Source organism: Eumetopias jubatus, unplaced genomic scaffold, assembly GCF_037043125.1.
Source record: "Eumetopias jubatus isolate StellerSeaLion01/CBP00866 unplaced genomic scaffold, mEumJub1_p1.0 scaffold_11, whole genome shotgun sequence".
In the NCBI taxonomy this organism is placed as follows: Eukaryota; Metazoa; Chordata; class Mammalia; order Carnivora; family Otariidae; genus Eumetopias; species Eumetopias jubatus.
The window spans coordinates 29,761,417-29,768,656 of record NW_028274817.1 but is presented as its reverse complement, the minus strand read 5'-3'; the positions used below and the strand labels follow the sequence as shown (position 1 = coordinate 29,768,656).

Sequence of the window (7,240 nt, the reverse complement as noted above, 5' to 3'; positions counted from 1 at the left end):
ACAATAAAAAAATTAAAAATAAAATAAAATTTTAAAAAAGGTCATTCCAGTATCACTGGTGATGGTGAAAAATTGGAACAAATCTGTGTGTCAGTAGGAGAATGGGTAAATAAATTGTAGCATATTCATACAATGGAATCACTTATAACAGCTCAAAGGAATGAGCTAGATATGCATGTATTAATATGAATAATACTCAAAATCATTATGCTGATGGACATTTGGGCTCTTTCTATATTTTGGCTATTGTGGACATTGCTGCTATAAACATTGGGGTCCCAGATGTCCATCGACAGATGAATAGATAAAGAAGTTGTGGTATATGTATACAATGGAATATTACTCAGCCATTGAAAAGAATGAAATCTTGCCATTTGCAACGACATGGATGGAACTAGAGGGTATTACGCTAACGAAATAAGTCAGTCAGAGAAAGACAAATACCGTATGATTTCAGTCATATGTGCAATTTAAGAAACAAAACAGATGAGGGATGCCTGGGTGGCTTAGTCGTTAAGCGTCTGCCTTCAGCTCAGGTCATGATCCCAGGGTCCTGGGATCGAGCCCACATCGGGCTCCCTGCTCAGCGGGAAGCCTGCTTCTCCCTCTCCCTCTGCCCCCCCCACCCCGCTTGTATGTTCTCCCTCTCTCAAATGAATAAATAAAATCTCTAAAAATAAAAAATAAAAAGAGGGCGCCTGGGTGGCTCAGTTGGTTAAGCGACTGCCTTCGGCTCAGGTCATGATCCCGGAGTCCCGGGATCGAGTCCCACATCGGGCTCCCTGCTTGGCGGGGAGTCTGCTTCTCCCTCTGACACTCTTCCCTCTCGTGCTCTCTATCTCTCATTCTCTCTCTCTCAAATAAATAAATAAAAAATCTTTAAAAAAAATAAAATAAAAAGAGACAAAACAGATGAACACAGGGGAAGAGAAGGGAAAATAAAATAACAACAGAGAGGGAGGCAAACCATAAGAGATTCTTAACTATAGGAAACAAACTGAAGGTTGCTGGAGGGGAGATGGGTAGGGGGCTGGGGTGACAGGCAGTAAGGAGGGCACTTGATGGAATAAGCACTGAGTGTTATGTGCAAAATAACTAAATTCTACCCTTGAAACTAATAATACACTATATGTTAACGAAATTGAATTTAAATTGATAAATTTTTAAAGTTCATTATGTTGAATTACAAAACCAATTTGTAGGATGTTGGGTACAATGTACCATTTCTGTAAAATTTTTATTTTTTTATTTTTTTAAAAGATTTTATTTATTTATTTGAGAGAGAGAGAATGAGAGAGAGAGAGCACATGAGAGGGGGGAGGGTCAGAGGGAGAAGCAGACTCAGCAGGGAGCCCGATGTGGGACTCGATCCCGGGACTCCAGGATCGTGACCTGAGCCGAAGGCAGTCGCTCAACCAACTGAGCCACCCAGGCGCCCTCTGTAAAATTTTTAAATACACAAAATAATATTATATATTGTTAATAGATAAGTGCGTATGTAGTAAGAGTATCAAAGCTTGCATGGAAGTTGTATACAGAATTTAGATAGTGGTTACTTCTAAGGGAGTGGAGAATAGGACTGAGGAAAGGGAGAGAGGACATTTCAAATATATTAACAGGGTGCCTGGGTGGCTCAGTTGGTTGAGCAACTGCTTTCGGTTCAGGTCATGATCCTGGAGTCCCGGGATCGAGTCCCGCATCGGGGTCCCTGCTCAGCGGGGAGTCTGCTTCTCCCTCTGACCCTCTTCCCTCTCATGCTCTCTCTCTCTATCTCATTCTCTCTCTCAAATAAATAAATAAAATCTTAAAAAAACAAATATATTAACAATGTTTTATTTCTTGAGAAACTGAAAATTTTTGTAACTCTATGACGAGATGGATGTTAATTAAACTTATTGTGGTAATCGTTTTGCAATATAGGTACCTCCAGTCACTGTGCCCTATACCCTAAATTTGTACAGAGATGTATGTCAATTATAGCTCAATAAAACTGGAACGGGGCACCTGGCTGACTCAGTAGGAGGAGCGTGTGACTCTTGATCTCGGGGCTGTAGGTTCGAGCCCTGCGTTGGGTGTAGAGATGACTTAAAGAAACAAAATCTTTATTAAAAAAAAACTGGAACAAAAATTTTATTTATTTATTTATTTTAAGTTTATTTATTTAAGTCATCTCTACACCCAACGTGGGGCTTGAACTCACAACCCTGAGATCCAGAGTCACACGCTCTTCCGACTGGAGCCAGCCAGGTGCCCCGTGGAACAAAGATTTTAAAGAAAAAAGAAAAACTCTGAAGCCCATGTGGCAAAATATTAGGATTTGTCATGTCTGAGCCACGGTTAAACAGGTGTTTATGTTCTGTTCCTTTCTATGTGTTTGAAATATTTCATAAATTCAAACCTTTTTCTTTTTTTTAAAGAATCAACAAGACTAGGTGAGTGTGGGTGTGAAGTCAAGAAAGGAGTTAAAGATGACTCAGGTTTCATGCCTGGTGATGATGTTATTGACAGAAAATGAGAAGCTAGGGAAGCTGGCTTTGTCGAAGATAAGGAACTATATTTCTGGCATGTTTGGCTTAAAGACACAGCAGAACACCCAGCTACGAAACACACATTAGGATGTGAGCAGCCAGAGGTCAGGACAGGAAACTGATCTGCAAACAGGGACTGGCAAAGCAGGACATTGGCCCCAGGGCCCCACCCTCTCATATCACAGGGAGCAGGCCGCCCCAGTCTTTTTCTTTTCTTTTTTCATAGGACCCTTTAATGGAGAAGAGAGTCGAGAGGGAGAGAGCAAGAAACGATGCAAAGCCAGACAGTGAGGACTGGGGAATGGTTATTGAATATGGTAAACCCTTGCAGGCCAGACTATGGAGCAGGGATGAGAGTCCAGGTGGCAGGCAGCTAAGGAATGAGTGGCAAAGGAAGGGGAAGCAGAGGGAGCCCATTCATTTTAGAAACTGGCAAGGAAATGGAGGGGAGATGCTATATATTGTGTCCGGACAAGTGTACGTGTAGCATAAGTAGACAAACTTGCATGGGAAGGATCTACACCAACTTCATGTATATACATACAGAATATTCACACGTATACATGTGTATATGAATAGCTGTATATTTGTGTGTGTGTGTGTGCGTGACCGCACGCGTGCCTTAGTCCATTTGGGCTGCTATAACCAAATACCACAGACTGGCTGGCTCATAAACAACAGAAATTTGTTGCTCACAGTTTTGGGGGCTGGAAGTCCAAGATCAAGGTGCCAGTCAGCATGGGTGGGTGAGGGTGACTTCTCACTCTATGGAAGAAGGGGCTAGGGAGCTCTGTGGGGGTCTCTTTTTATAAGACACTAATCCCAGGTGCCTGGGTGGCTCATTATGTTAAGCATCTGCCTTCGGCTCAGGTCATGATCCCAGGGTCCTGGGATCGAGCCCCGCATCAGGCTCCCTGCTCAGCGGGGAGTTGGCTTCTCCCTCTCCCTCTGCCTCTCGCATTGCTTGTGCTCTCTCTCATCTGTCTTTCTCTCTCTCTCAAAAAACTAAAATCTTAAAAAGGAAAAAAAAAAGAAATAAGAGCACTAATCCCATCTGTGAGTGCTCCAGTCTCATGACCTAATCACTCCCCAAAAGCCCCACATTCTAATACCATCACATTGAACATTAAGATTTCAACACATGAATTTTGGGGGACACAAACATTCAGACCATAGCAATATGTATACATAATGGAATATTTTAATCACTTGCAATACTAATTAAGACTATTCAAAATCTGCCACAGTGAACAAATATGTACAAATATATGTACACATATGATACACACATAATGATAAGTAGGCATATTATATATCTGTGTAATTTTTTAGCTTGTGCAGGGAAGGTATGAGGAAAGGATTTAACATTTAAAATGATCCCAGCCCCGAAATTTCAAATGAACTACTATTTAAAATTTCAGTAAAAGGAAATTTTCGGGGGCACCTGGCTGGCTCAGTCAGTGAAGCATATGACTCTTGATCTCGGGGTTGTGAGTTCGAGCCCCACGTAGAGATTACATAAACAAACAAACAAACAAACTTTTTAAAAAAGTGTTAAAAAAAAAAAAAGAAAATTCCAGAAAGCTTTTCACATGGAGTACTCTGAGGAGGACAAGGAGTCAAAAATATACTGACTCTGTAGATATTTTTAGCCATTTTAAGAGAAATATGAAGCCAAAGTCAATAACCATTAAGGATTAGATACAAAAAATAAATCTTCCCAGAGGGAAAAATTGAAAATTGCTCCCTAACTACTAGTGGAAAAGCAATACAATGGCAGAGCACTTGGTGTGGAAAGATTCGGGCTGTCTTACATTAACAAATCAGAAGAGGGGCGCCTCGCTGGCTCAGTCCATGGAGCCTGCTACTCTTGATCTCAAGGTCGTGAGTTGGAGCCCCGTGTTGGGTATGAAGCCTACCTAAAATTTAAAAATATATATATATATTTTAAAATCGGGAGTAGAAGAGCACACGACCATATGAAGTCACCAAGCTGGAGGAAATCCAGAAAATTAAGTAAAGGACCAAGGAGATGGAGTAGTTTCTTTCTTTTTTTAAAAACTTTATTTATTTATTTATAAAGATTTTATTAATTTATTTGAGAGAGTGAGTGAACAAGAGAGCATGAGCAGCGGGATGAGCAGATGGAGAGGGAGAAGCAGACTCCCCGCTGAGCAGGGAGCCCGACTCGGGGCTCGATCCAAGGACTCTGCGATCATGACCTGAGCAGAAGGCAGAAACTTAACCGACTGAGCCACCCAGGTGCCCCAAGACTTTCTTTATTTATTCGAGAGAGAGATAGCAAGAGAGAGCACACGAGTGGGGGGGGAGCTGCAGTGGGAAAGGGAGAAGCAGCCCCCCCACTGAGCAAGGAGCTGGACTCAGGGCTCGATCTCAGGACCCCGGGATCATGAGCTGTGCAGAAGGCAGATGCTTAACCGACTGAGCCACCCAGTGCTCCTGGAGTAGTTTCTACAATAGACCAAACATCATTTCCCACACATATGTGAACAAGGGACCCTCTTAAATATCACGTGTGGCTGGGACTCCACCAGGAGCTCAAGATATAATACTCATTTGAATTAAAGTAGACAACCAAACAACAAAAACATTTTCTGACAAATTAATTGCTACAAGAAAGGATTACGATTTGATTTGCATGCTTTAGAAATTGTGTAAGATGGCAAAATACCAATGATAGCACGTTAGGAAGATTAAATTATTTTCATTTTATTTGTTTATTTTTAAAGATTTTAAAGATTTTATTATTTGGGGGGAACCTGGGTGGCTCAGTCAGTTGATTTCAACTCAGGTCATGATCTCAAGGTCCTGGGGTAGAGCCCCAAGACGGGCTGCACGCTCAGTGGGGAGTCTGCTTCAGGATTCTCTCTCTCCCTCTGCCCCTCCCCCCACTCGCTCACTCTCTCTCTCTCTCTCTCTCTCTCTCTACAATAAATAAATAAATAAATGTTTTTTTAAAAGATTTTATTTTGGGGGGCGCCTGGGTGGCTCAGTCGTTAAGCGTCTGCCTTCGGCTCAGGTCATGACCCCAGGGTCCTGGGATCAAGCCCTGCATCGGGCTCCCTGCTCAGCGGGAGGTCTGCTTCTCCCTCTCCCACTCCCCCTGCTTGTGTTCTCTCTCTCGCTGTGTCTCTCTCTGTCAAATAAATAAATAAAATCTTAAAAAAAAAGAGTCACATGCTCTACAGATCAAGCTAGTTATGTGCCCCTGTATGTTTAATTTTTTTTAGGAATTGCCAAATGTTTTTCTCCATAGCAGCTGCACCGTTTTATATTCCCACTAGCAATGTATGAGGATACCGATTTCTGCATGTCCTGGCCAGCACTTGTTACTTTCTTTTTTTTTTTTGTAACCAAAACTTTAATCCCAAGGATTCTCACAAACATATTACAAATGATAGCATGAAAAAAAATAAATCTTGCACAGTAACTCAAAGTTTAGCTCTACAATGTACCCTTAAACTGGCAGGCGGTTGGTATCTTGAGTAGTTTCAAATTACCAAACAGAGATTGTTACAAAGAGCTGTGTGTTCATATACAGCAATCACATAAGGAACTTATGACCTAAAGCAAAGATAAACTAACTTTCTTGCAACTTCCAATTCTACACCAACTGGACACCCCTGCCCAATATGAAGAATAGTTGGTTCTTTTTTTTTTTTAAACCTCTAATCTAGTTTAACAGTGCAGCTTAATTTTTACCTGCTGGCTTGTGTTCACACCAGCTTTTAAAGACTGCTTCTTCAACTGCAGCTGCATACTATTATCCCAGCTATGGAAAGACTTTGTTCAATTTTTGCCGGTTTTCATGATATTAAATGTCAAGCTTTAGCTGGGCAGGAGTTAGAGGTTTATTACCAGTCTATGTGAGACTAAACTTCAAACCAAATTCAATTTTGCTTAAGGGAACATTGTAAAGTAACAATTCTTGATATTACATGCCTCATATGATCCATTCAAATCATAGAGAATTACATCTTTGTCACTGTTCTGAGACAAACAAATGTGAACAGCTAAAACATCTTAAAAATGCACCAAGCTTACGAAGTCTCAAACAAAACTTGAATTTTCTGTACATACTCCTGTCAAATGAAGTTATTTCCTGTACACTACTCCTCTTGCAAAAATGGTCTTCTATTTCCTTTCATTTGACCTAGATCGGCTACGACACCTAGAGAAGGATCGGGAAGGCTTGTGATTTCTCTCCCGAGACCGTGAACTCTCTCTCCTCCTGTCTCTAGAAAGGGACCTGCTCCGGCTGCGGGAGAAGCTTCTCCATCTTGGAGATCTGCGGCGAGGTGGAGGACTCCTTCTCCGATAATCATCTCAAGGGCGACGACCCCAAGACGGTGGTGGGCCACGATTTCGACTTCTCTTTTCACCGTTCGAGGGTTCCACTCTTACTTGGCAGCCACATAATGTTCTCCTATCTAGTTCTCGAACAGCATCGGCTGCATCTCGGGGATCTTCAAATTCAACAAAAGCAAAGCCGGGAGGGTTTCTAGCAACCCACACACTTCGGAGTGGTCCATAATAGCCAAAAGCTCGTTCCAATTCAGTCTTGTTACCATTGTTTCCAAGATTACCTACATAAACCTTACAGTCCAATGGACAGGAATCACGATGCATTTCGAGATCTTGGGTTGGAAAGCGGACGCTCAAATCCACACACCCTCAGATGGGTCTTCTCG

General features: G+C 41.9%; 1 pseudogene; it reads right to left on the bottom strand.

Moving 5' to 3' along the window:
- Positions 1-6,432: 6,432 nt before the first annotated feature.
- Positions 6,433-7,240, bottom strand: LOC114196962 (serine/arginine-rich splicing factor 3 pseudogene; annotated as a pseudogene).